Source organism: Rhinopithecus roxellana, chromosome 6 (genome assembly GCF_007565055.1).
Source record: "Rhinopithecus roxellana isolate Shanxi Qingling chromosome 6, ASM756505v1, whole genome shotgun sequence".
NCBI lineage: Eukaryota > Metazoa > Chordata > Mammalia > Primates > Cercopithecidae > Rhinopithecus > Rhinopithecus roxellana.
In genome coordinates, this window is record NC_044554.1 from 99,777,091 (window position 1) to 99,787,914 (window position 10,824).

The 10,824-nt window shown below is 44.9% G+C and overlaps 1 long non-coding RNA gene across 1 annotated transcript; it reads left to right on the plus strand.

Annotated features, from left to right (window-relative positions):
* The first annotated feature begins 4,594 nt into the window (after positions 1–4,594).
* On the plus strand, positions 4,595–8,298 carry LOC104681194. Its single transcript, XR_750545.1, has 2 exons — positions 4,595–4,749; positions 6,115–8,298. It is a non-coding gene; the product is annotated as an uncharacterized LOC104681194 (long non-coding RNA).
* The last annotated feature ends 2,526 nt before the right edge of the window (positions 8,299–10,824 follow it).

Below are 10,824 nucleotides of genomic sequence, written 5' to 3' on the forward strand. Positions count from 1 at the left end.
GCCATTCTTGTGATATTGAGTTCTCAACCGGGCGTGGTGGCTCACACCTGTAATCCCAGCACTTTGGGAGGCCGAGGTGGGTGGATCACAAGGTCAGGAGTTTCAGACCAGCCTGACCAACATGGTGAAACTCTATCTCTACTAAAAATACAGAAAGTAGCTGGGCATGGTGTTGTGCACCTGTAATCCCAGCTACTCAACCTGGGAGGCGGAGGATGCGGAGTGAGCCAAGATCGCACCACTGCACTCCAGCGTAGGAGACAGAGCAAGACTCTGTCTCAAAAAAAAGTGTGTGACACTTCCTCCTTCCCTCACTCTCTCTCCTGCTGCCATGTGAGGAAGGTGCTTGCTTCTCCTTTGTCTTCCACCGTGACTGCAAGGTTCCTGAGGCCTCCTCCTAGTCATGTTTCCTGGTAAGCCTGTGGAACTGTGAGTCAATTAAACCTCTTTTCTTCATGAAGTACCCAGTCTCAGGTAGTTCTTTATAGCACTGTGAAAATGGACTAACACAAATAGTAAACTCAAATTCTTCACAAAACCTCCAGAAAATATGAGCTAACAGAACATTTTCCAACTCATTCTACGATACCAGTATTACCCTGATAATAAAACTAGACAAAGGCATCACCATAAAAGAAATTTATGAACATAGATGGAAATCCTCAATAAAATACTGGAAAACCAAATTCAGGAACATATAAGACAATTATATATCACTACCAGGTGGGATTCATCCCAAGAATGCAAGATTGTTTTATTTATTTATTTATTTATTTTTTGTTGTTGTTGAGACGGAGTCTCACTCTGTCGCCCAGGCTGGAGTGCAGTGGCCGGATCTCAGCTCACTGCAAGCTCCGCCTCCCGGGTTCGCGCCATTCTCCTGCCTCAGCCTCCCGAGTAGCTGGGACTACAGGCGCCCGCCACCTCGCCCGGCTAGTTTTTTGTATTTTTAGTAGAGACGGGGTTTCACCGTGTTAGCCAGGATGGTCTCGATCTCCTGACCTCGTGATCCGCCCGTCTCGGCCTCCCAAAGTGCTGGGATTACAGGCTTGAGCCACCGCGCCCGGCCACAAGATTGTTTTGACATCTGAAATCAATCAAAGTAATACACCGTATTAATAGAAGAAAGGGCAAAACACACAGGACCATCTCAAAATGTGCAGAAAGAGCATTTTATAAAATCTAACACGCTGTCATGATACAAACAAAACAATAAACTAAGAATATAAGGGAACCACTTTAACCTGAAAAAGGGTATCTACAAAAAACCCACAGCTAGCATCATATTTACTGGAGACAGTATGAATGTTTTTATCCTAAAATCAGGAACACAACCAGGATGTCCTCTCTCACTACCTCTATTCAGCATTGTACTGGAGATTCTAGCCAGAGTAATTAGGCAAGAAAAATAAATGAAGCCATCCAGTTTGGAAAAAGAGAAATAAAACCATTTCTATTCTCAGATGACATGATCTTGCATATACAAAGTCTTAAAGAATATACACACACACTATTAGAACTAATAAACAAGTTCAGCAAAGTTTCAGGATATAAGGTTGGCATACAAAAATCAGTTTTACTTCTATAGACTACCAATAAACAATCTGAATATGTGTCATTATATTTTGTTTATTTATTTTTTTGGAGACAGGGTCTCACTCTGTTGCCCAGGCTGGAGTGCAGTGGTGCAATCATAGCTTCCTGCAGCCTCAAACTCCTGAGCTGAAACAAACCTCGAACCTCATCCTCCCAAGTACTGGGACTACAGGCACTTGCCACCGCACCTAGCTAATTTTTAAATTTATAATGGAGAAGGGATCTCACTATATTGCCCAGGCTGGTCTGAAACTCCTGGCTTCAAGTGATTCTCCCATCTTAGCCTCCCAAACTGCTGGGATTACAGGTGTGAGCCACTGTGCCCACCTGAAAAAGTTTTAGCAAATCCATTTACAGTGGCATCAAAAAGAAGGAAATACTTAGGATTAAGTTTTTTTTTCTTTTTGAGACGGAGTCTCGCTCTGTGGCCCAGGCTGGAGTGCAGTGGTGGGATCTCAGCTCACTGCAAGCTCCGTCTCCCGGGTTCATGCCATTCTCCCGCCTCAGCCTCCCGAGTAGCTGGGATTACAGGCGCCCACCACCAGGCCCGGCTAATTTTTTGTATTTTTAGTAGAGACAGGGTTTCACCGTGTTAGCCAGAACGATCTTGATCTCCTGATCTTGTGATCCGCCCGCCTTGGCCTCCCAAAGTGCTGGGATTACAGGAGTGAGCCACCACGCCTGGCCTGGCTTGGGAATTCTATCCCAATAATTTTGTTCACTAATTTGCCTAAAATTTTAAAAGGCAATAACAAGTGTTGATGAGAAGATAGAGAAGTTGAGGTCCTGATACATTGATGGTGGAATTGTAAAATGGTGCAGCCATTTTGGAAAATAGTTTCGCAGTGTTTCAAAAAGCTAAACAGAGAGTTACCAAACCGCCCTGCCATTCCACTCTAAGATACGTATCCATGAAAAGCAAAAACGTGTGTCAACACAAAAGCTTGTACAAAAATGTACATAGTAGCATTATTCATATAGTCAAAAAGTAGAAAGAGCCCAAACATTGATCAACTGAGGAATGGATAAACAGAATCTGGTTTATCTATATGGTAGAATATTATGCAGCCATAAAAATGAATAAAGCTTTGGCCGGGCCCGGTGGCTCAAGCCTGTAATCCCAGCACTTTGGGAGGCCGAGACTGGCGGATCACGAGGTCAGGAGATCGAGACCATCCTGGCTAACACGGTGAAACCCCATCTCTACTAAAAATACAAAAAATTAGCCGGGCGAGGTGGCGGGCACCTGTGGTCCCAGCTACTCGGGAGGCTGAGGCAGGAGAATGGCGTGAACCTGGGAGGCGGAGGTTGCAGTGAGCTGAGATCCGGCCACTGCACTCCAGCCCAGGCGACAAAGCAAGACTCCGTCTCAAAAAAAAAAATAAATAAATAAAAGAATAAAGCTTTATTTATTCATTTTTAACATGGGTGAATCTTTAAAATATGCTAAATGAAAGAAGCCAGACACAAAAGACCACATATTGTATGATTCCATTTATATAACATGTCTAGAATACGCAAGTAACCCCCAGCCCCTGGCGACCAGTAATCTACTGTCTGTCTGTATGAGTTTCCTTGAATGTTTGGTAGAATTCATCACTTAAGCAATCTGAGGTTGGAGTTTTCTTTGTGGGAATGTTTCTAATTATGAATTCAATTTCTTTAGCAGATATAAAAGTATATCAAATTTTTATTTTTTCTTATGACAATTTTAATGCATTGTGTTTTCAATGAATTTATCCATTTTATCTAAATTTTTAAATTATTGGCATAAAGCTGTTGGCAATATCCTTTTATTACATCATTAAAGTCTTGGGGATCTGTAGTGATGTCTCCTGGCATGGCTAATTTGTGTTTTCTCCTTTCTTTTTCTTGATCCAGCCTGCTAAGTATTTATCAGTTTTATTAATCTTAATCAATGTGTGGCTTTTAAATTTTCTCTGTACATTTGCTTTTGATTTTATTCATTTCTGCCATTATCTTTATTATTTCCTTTAGTTTTCCTTCTCCTTTTCCTAAATATGCTCCCTTCTGGTTCTTCTACAGCCCACCCACACCTTTAAAAATAGTCTCCTTGAAATTAAATCTTCCTCAAATTATCCTAAATTAAGTGTACCATGTGTTTCAAATTGCAGCCTCAACTGGCTCACTGCCTTCTTTACCCCAGCCTCCATTGCAGTGAGGTTGGGGGGGCCATATGACTACTGCTGACCAATGGACTGTGAACAGAAACTACAGCAGATTTTTCTTTAGTGTCTTGAGATTAAAGCATAGATCATTCATTTTCTACCTTCTTTTCTAATGTAGTCAGAGTTGTAAATTTTCTTCTAAGAGCTGTGCTAACTGCATCCTACAAGTTTTGTATGTTACGTTTTTATTTCCGTGAATTTATAATTTCTGTTATGATTTCTTCTTTGACATATTGAATCATCTAGAAGAATGTGGATTATTTCCAAGGGGTTTGGGGTATTTTTTTTTTTTTTTTTTTTTTTTTTTTTGGTTATTAGTTTCTAGTTTAGTTTCACTGTAGTCAGGAAACATATTTTATTATTTTAATCATTTGAAATTTGTTGAGATTTATTTATGGCTAGGCATATGGTCTATTTTGGAAAATGTTCCATGTACACTTTAAAAGAGCATATATTATGCAATTGGTAGGCGTGTGGTTCTATATATTGTCCATTGGGTGAAGCTGGATAACTGTATGCTTCAAATTTTCTATAGTGATCTTTTATTCAAAATTGCTACTTATAAACAGCACATAGTTGAGATTTTGAAAATCCAATCTGACCCTCATCCTTTTAGGCTGTTAATAGCCCTAGCTCACCACATTCTCCCTTCTGGTTCTTCTACAGCCCACCCACACCTTTAAAAATAGTCTCCTTGAAATTAAATCTTCCTCAAATTATCCTAAATTAAGTGTACCATGTGTTTCAAATTGCAGCCTCAACTGGCTCACTGCCTTCTTTATCCCAGCCTCCATTGCAGTGAGGTTGGGGGCCATATGACTACTGCTGACCAATGGACTGTGAACAGAAACTACAGCATCACTCCCATGGAGCCTCCTCCATCTGTCTTCCTTGTTGTGACAATCTCAGAGGCTACATTCTTTCAGTGCCTGGGCTACAAGGTGGTGAAAGGCTGCCCAACCTGGTAAGTACTTACTTTGTGTGAGTAAGAAGGAAACATTGCAAGGGTTGGAGCACTGAGATTCCCGGGTGAGTTTGGTATTTCTGAACAGCCAATTTTGCCTTGACTTGGGATCAAACCATATGTCTACTTTGGTACCATGAGTATAGCTGTTGATGGATGTTCACCCTGTTTTGCCTTTTTACTCCCTTCCTTCCTTCCTTGGTTCTTTCATTCATTCTTCTTTCTCTCTTTCTTTTCTCTATATTTCTTTGCTTTCTCTCTCTTCCTCTATTTCTTTCTCTATTTTTCTTCCTTTCTCAGTTTAGTTCTCCTGTGTTCCTGTTGATTCCAAGCCCTACAATTTTCTTCCAGTGAATTCCTTTTCCGCTTTATCCAGACAGCCAGAGCGGGTTTCTATTGCTGGCAGCTAAGAAACCCAAATGGTATACTATTTTCTGCTTAACATTATATCATAGACATATTTCTATGCTATTAAATATTATTCAAAATATTATTTTAATGGCTGCACAATATTTCATCATATTTATGTACCATAATTTGTTTAACCATGCCCATGTGTTTTAGTAAATTATAAACTTCTATTAAATACTTACAGTGAATATTATCACATTTACATTTTTGGCTTCAATCCTGGACAGCACCTTAGGACATCTTCAGAGTGAAATTACCAGCTGAATAGTGTGAACATTTTAAAATCTCTTGTGGCATGAAGTTAACTTTTTTCCTAGAAATTTTATACCAACTTGTATTTTCACATGTGAGATGAATAAGAAGACTCAGTTTTACTCCACTCAATGAGATTGAGTGCTATAATTACATTTAAACATTCTTTGATAAGCTCTAGGAAAAAATCTCATTGATATTTTAATGGGCATTTATTTGATGACCAATGAAGCTGAATATTTTTAAATATTTTATTACATATTTTTATTTCATCTTCTGAGCATTTCTCATTCACTATTTTTCTATTGGAATGTTCATTCTTATTGATTTGTAATTACTTTTTACATATTAGAGGTATTAATCTTTTGTCATATTTCTTGCAACCATTTTATTCTTGTTTGCAGTTTCCCAATAAACAAACTAAATAATTTTTAAAACAGAGATTTAAATTTTATGTATTAAATTCTACCTTAACCTTTGTTATTTTTTCTACTGCTTTAGGTTTAAAATGTCTTCATGTACCCACAAGATCAAACATTTGTTTGCTTTTTAATGATTTCCCTTTCTTACATTTAATTCTTTAAATCCTCTGGAATTTATATGAATGTATGGTGTGAAGGAAAGAGCTAATTTTATTTCCTTCCAAATAGCTAACCAAATGTCCCGGCATCATTTATTGAATAATCCGTTTCTTCCCTACAGGTTTGCAACGCCACCTCAGTAAGCTGAGATGTGGTAATCGCCATGGCAACGGGGCTGCCTTAAAAGCATTGTGCACACACAGTGAAAGACTGGTGCCTGGTAGAGTTCAGTCTGGTCTCACTGCACATCTTCCCTAATTAAGATGCACCTTTCGGTTTTATCTTTTTGGGGGGGAAAAAAACCCAAAATCCTCCCTTTATAGCCACGAGGCAGAAGAAAAATTAAGGCCAGGATCCTTTCATGCCCAATATGGACCTGCTTTGTGGTTGGAGCATGGGGGATCATGGGCAGCAAGTGAGAAAGTGCACAGTGATTTGCCGCTGTTACATCCTGAGAAACTGGAGGGATGTCATCAAAGTCCTTGAATAGCTGGAGAGTGGGTGTGGGATGGTTATGTTTGAAAATGCAGCTCTGCTATAAAACAAAGCAAAGACTACACTGTTTGCCCAGCAAGAGCCTAGCTGGAGACCCTAAGCCTAAGATAGAAGCTTCTGCCATCAACAGGCCACAAAACCCATACTTCCTGCTCTATGAGGCTTCTGAACTTGGTTCCCTGGAATCCTCCCTCCTTATCAGGTATCTGTGTCTAGGCCTAGGGGAGACCAGACCAGACCGAGGTCTGTCTTTGTCTGCCTACAAGGTCAAGGCATTCTACTGCTGTAGATCACTTGTTTATGTGCCTCTAAAATTTGTTTGTTAAAGCCTGAATCCCCAGTGTGATGATATTTGGAGGTGGGACCTTTGAAAGGTGATTAGGTTTAGATGAGCTCATGAAGATGGGGCCCTCGTAAGGGTATTAATGTCCTTATGCAAAGAGACACAACAGAGCTTGCTTCCTCTCTTTCTCCCCACCATGTGAAGACACAGCAAGAGGGCAGCCGTCTGCAAGCCAGAAAGAGAGCCCTCACCAGGAACTGGATCTGCTGGCACCTTGATCTTGGACTTCCCAGTCTTTAGAGCTTTGAGAAATGTCGCCCTGAGGTCAATGGGATATTTGTTACAGCACCAGGTACTGTCTGAGAACTCCATCTTTAGAGAGGCCCCAGGGAGCCTGTGTGCTGTGTCCCTGAAGAGACAATGAAGGTGCTTGACACCCAGTTTGAATATTGGGTCACGGCAAAGCTGACTGCTGCTGAAGGAGAGATGCCTTCTTATGGCAAGCCATAAGAAGCAGCAGAAGTCATGAGCAGGCTGAAGCTATGAGGCCAAGACAAAATGACACATTGCCACAAAAACAGGGACAAACAGGCGACAGGCAGCGCCCATAGGAATCAGTAATCTCCTGCTGCCACTGAGGCCTTGGCACTAACTCAGATCCAGTACTGCTTTCTTGGGGCCTATTCTGACTCCAGTCCCTGTCCTTGGGGTCCCCTGAGATCCCTGTAGCCTTGTAATAAGCCCACATTATCATATTTCCCCTGCTGGCTCCACCCTAGAGCATTTCCAACAATTTCCAGTGCTTTTCCCCTTCTCACACCACCGGGCCTTTGCATGTGCTAGTGCCTCCCCAAATTGCCCTGCCTTCTCCTTCACCCAGACAACTCCTACTAAATCTCTCAGACTCCTCAGCTGTGTCCCTTCCTAGGGGAGGGCTCTCCTCCCTCCAGTGAGCCTGGCGGTCCTCCCTGGGATCCCCTGCTCCTTGTCTTCCCTGCCGTCCTCACTGCCGTCCTTGTTCTCTACTCAGAAGGAGGCAGAGGCTGGCCTGCCCCCACTCTCCTGTAGACTGACCAGATGAATTGACCTGGGCAGGGCAGGTGTGTTTGACCAATTATCTGGGCACCCCATGGCTCAGTCAAGTCGACACACAAAGTTAACTGCCATAGGGCCCCTTCGTTGTATTTGTCTATGAATAAAAAAACGGCATCAACTCCAGGTATCTGAGGGTTCTGGAGGCAGGTTCTGTGATCCCTCATCCCAGATGAGGATGCGGAGGTCCAGTTGTCACTCACCCAGATCACACTCTTATCTGCTGATGGCAGGAGTGTTTGATGGGATGTGTGAGCCCAGCCATCTCCCTCGGGACACATCGGCTCATTAAATTTGCCAGCCCTTGCCTGAAAAAGTATTTAATTTGCCTTTTACAATGCACCGATTGCAAGTTAATTTTGAAAGTTATAGGTGGCATTAGAATTTATTAATAACATTGGAAATAAATCTCCCCAGAATTCAATTAATTGAAAACCTCATGAAATTCTTTTTTGACAATCCATAAAGCCGGTCTGGGAGAGAGGTATTCCAGGAACCTTGGGAGTGGTTGGAACTGCAGGTGTGGAGGGTTAGAGTGGGCAGGGGGCTTCTGTTCTGATGTAGGCCTGTCTTGGCTTCCACTTGCCCCTGCCTATAACCTCCAACATGGCCTCTTAGGGTTAGGGGAGAAGCCACGCCCCCATCATTAATGTCCTACCATGTACCAGTGTCAGGGAAGAAGCCACGCCCCCATTGTGAATGTCCAGCTATGTGCCAGTGTCAGGAAAGAAGCCACGCCCCCATCGTGAATGTCCTGTCATGTGCCAGTGATTCATTTGCAGTGATTCATCTGCTCTGCACCTGGCCTGAGCTGGGGACGCAGACGTGACCTGGCCCACAGGACACTCACAGGTGACTGGAAGAGACAGAGCTGGGAGGGTGCGCTTTGGATTTAGGGAGGTGAGGAGTGAAGCTGGGGGACCCCAATGGCACCTTGACCACCCTTGGCTGAGCCCAAAGCCAGAGTCGGGCTGTTTCTGCCACTCCGGTAGGAGAGTTGCCCCTTGTGGGTCTTCAGGACATGCTGGGAACAGGCTAAGAAGAGCGTGTCTTCGTGTGAACCTCTGAGGTTCAGCCCAGCCCGGGCCACCTCCACACTGTGGCCGTCATGTCAAGCCCTTGCCAGAGTTACCGTCTGATTTGGGGGGTCCTGACTTTCTTCTCTGGCTGGTGGCAACGGCGGCGGGGCAGGCCGGGGTGCCTGGCTGGGGACTAAGAAGTTGCTTTCAGGCCCAGATTCTGGGTCCCAAAGCAGGCCTGCCTGCCGGGGAGACCCTTGGGCCTCCTACCACTAGAAGAGGGGAGGCTCCAAGGCAGGGTCCTGTCTGAGCCTGCAGCCTTGCTCCACCCCAGGGCTCAGCTGGGCTGAAGGGATGAGGACAAGAGGGTCCCACAGAGTCAGAGAACTCAGTCACAGTCCAGGGCCTCGGGCACACCAAGGACTATGATTCAAATGAGTTCTAGTCCCTAGGAGAGAGGCTTTGGAAGAAAAGGTGTTAGCTGGTTGGGTGTGGTGATTCATGCCTGTAATGCCAGCTCTTTGGGAGGCCAAGGCAGGAGGATCACCAGAGGTCAGGAATTCAAGACCAGCCTGGCTAACATGGTGAAACCTCATCTCTACTAAAAATACAAAAATTAGCCAGACGTGGTGGCACACGCCTGTAATCCCAGCTACTCGGGAGGCTGAGGTAGGAGAATCGCTTGAACCTGGGAGGTGGAGGTTGCAGCGAGCCAAGATCATGCCACTACACTCCAACGTGGGTGACAGAGTGAGACTTGGCCTCAAAACACAAAATAAAAAAAAAAGAGAGAGAAAAGAAAAGGTGTCTCTGAAGTGGTATCAGTCCCTTCCCCACCACACACACCCCGTAGGCACATATGTGCCCAGGTGCGTACACACTGTAGCAGATATGCATACCCACACACACATATTCAAGCACACACACGTGCATATGTGTATATGCACTGGACATACACACATATTCTCATGCATGTACACTTTTACACATGCACACATGTGCACATATGTGTACACACAAAGCACACTCATTCTTATGCATGTACATTCTCACTCATGTGCACACACATGAACACACTCATTCTTATGCATGCACACACTTGCATATGCACACACATGTATAGCAGGGGCTAGAGTCAGTTGGCATTTCAGAAGAAATGTCAGGTTTGATCTGGACGCCGGGCCACAGAGGGGGTGTGCGCAGGAAGCAGCCGCCAGAGGCCGAGGCACAAGAGCAGAGGAGACAGGCAGGAAATTTGAGACAGCCATGTCTGGGTCAGGCAAACTGGGGACAGGGTGGAGCAGGGCGGGGCAAGGTGAGCAGAGGCCTGAGCTAATTATCCCTCCTTAATGCCCAGGCAGGTGACCTCAGACTGGGAGCTCTGGGCACACAGGCAGTGAGGGGTCTACCCAGCCCTTCCCCAGCTCTGGCCCTCAAAGCTCAGCTGTGAGCCAGGAGGGGACCTGGAGGCTCCTGCCAGGACTGGGCTGACCCTGGTGAGTCCCCTTTCCCCAGGGGCTGTGGGGAGGGAGGGCAATTTTGGGCAGACGAAGATGACCGTGGTCCAGCCCTGCAGCGTCCTAGCTGAGAACCCAGGGTGCTTTGCTTCCTACACTGAGTCTTGGGCCCTGTGGACAGCTTGGAAGTGCAGGCAGCGGTGTCCACACATGCACACAAGGACCTTTCTGATGCGGGGGAGAGGATCAGATGGGCCCGCCCTGTCTCCTTGGCTGCAGAGGTGAGAGGAGGTGAAGATTTGAGGAGGTCACACAAGGCCAAAGAGCTAGGCTCCCCTTGGGGCTTTGAGGCCCTTCCCCCAACAGCACTGTCCCTTTTCCTGCAGACACTTAGCGCTGTTTTGTACTGGGGAGCCAGCCTCCACAGCTGGACAGAGATGAGACCAGGCAATGGGCAGATCTCCTGGCTGACTCCTGTGGCTGCA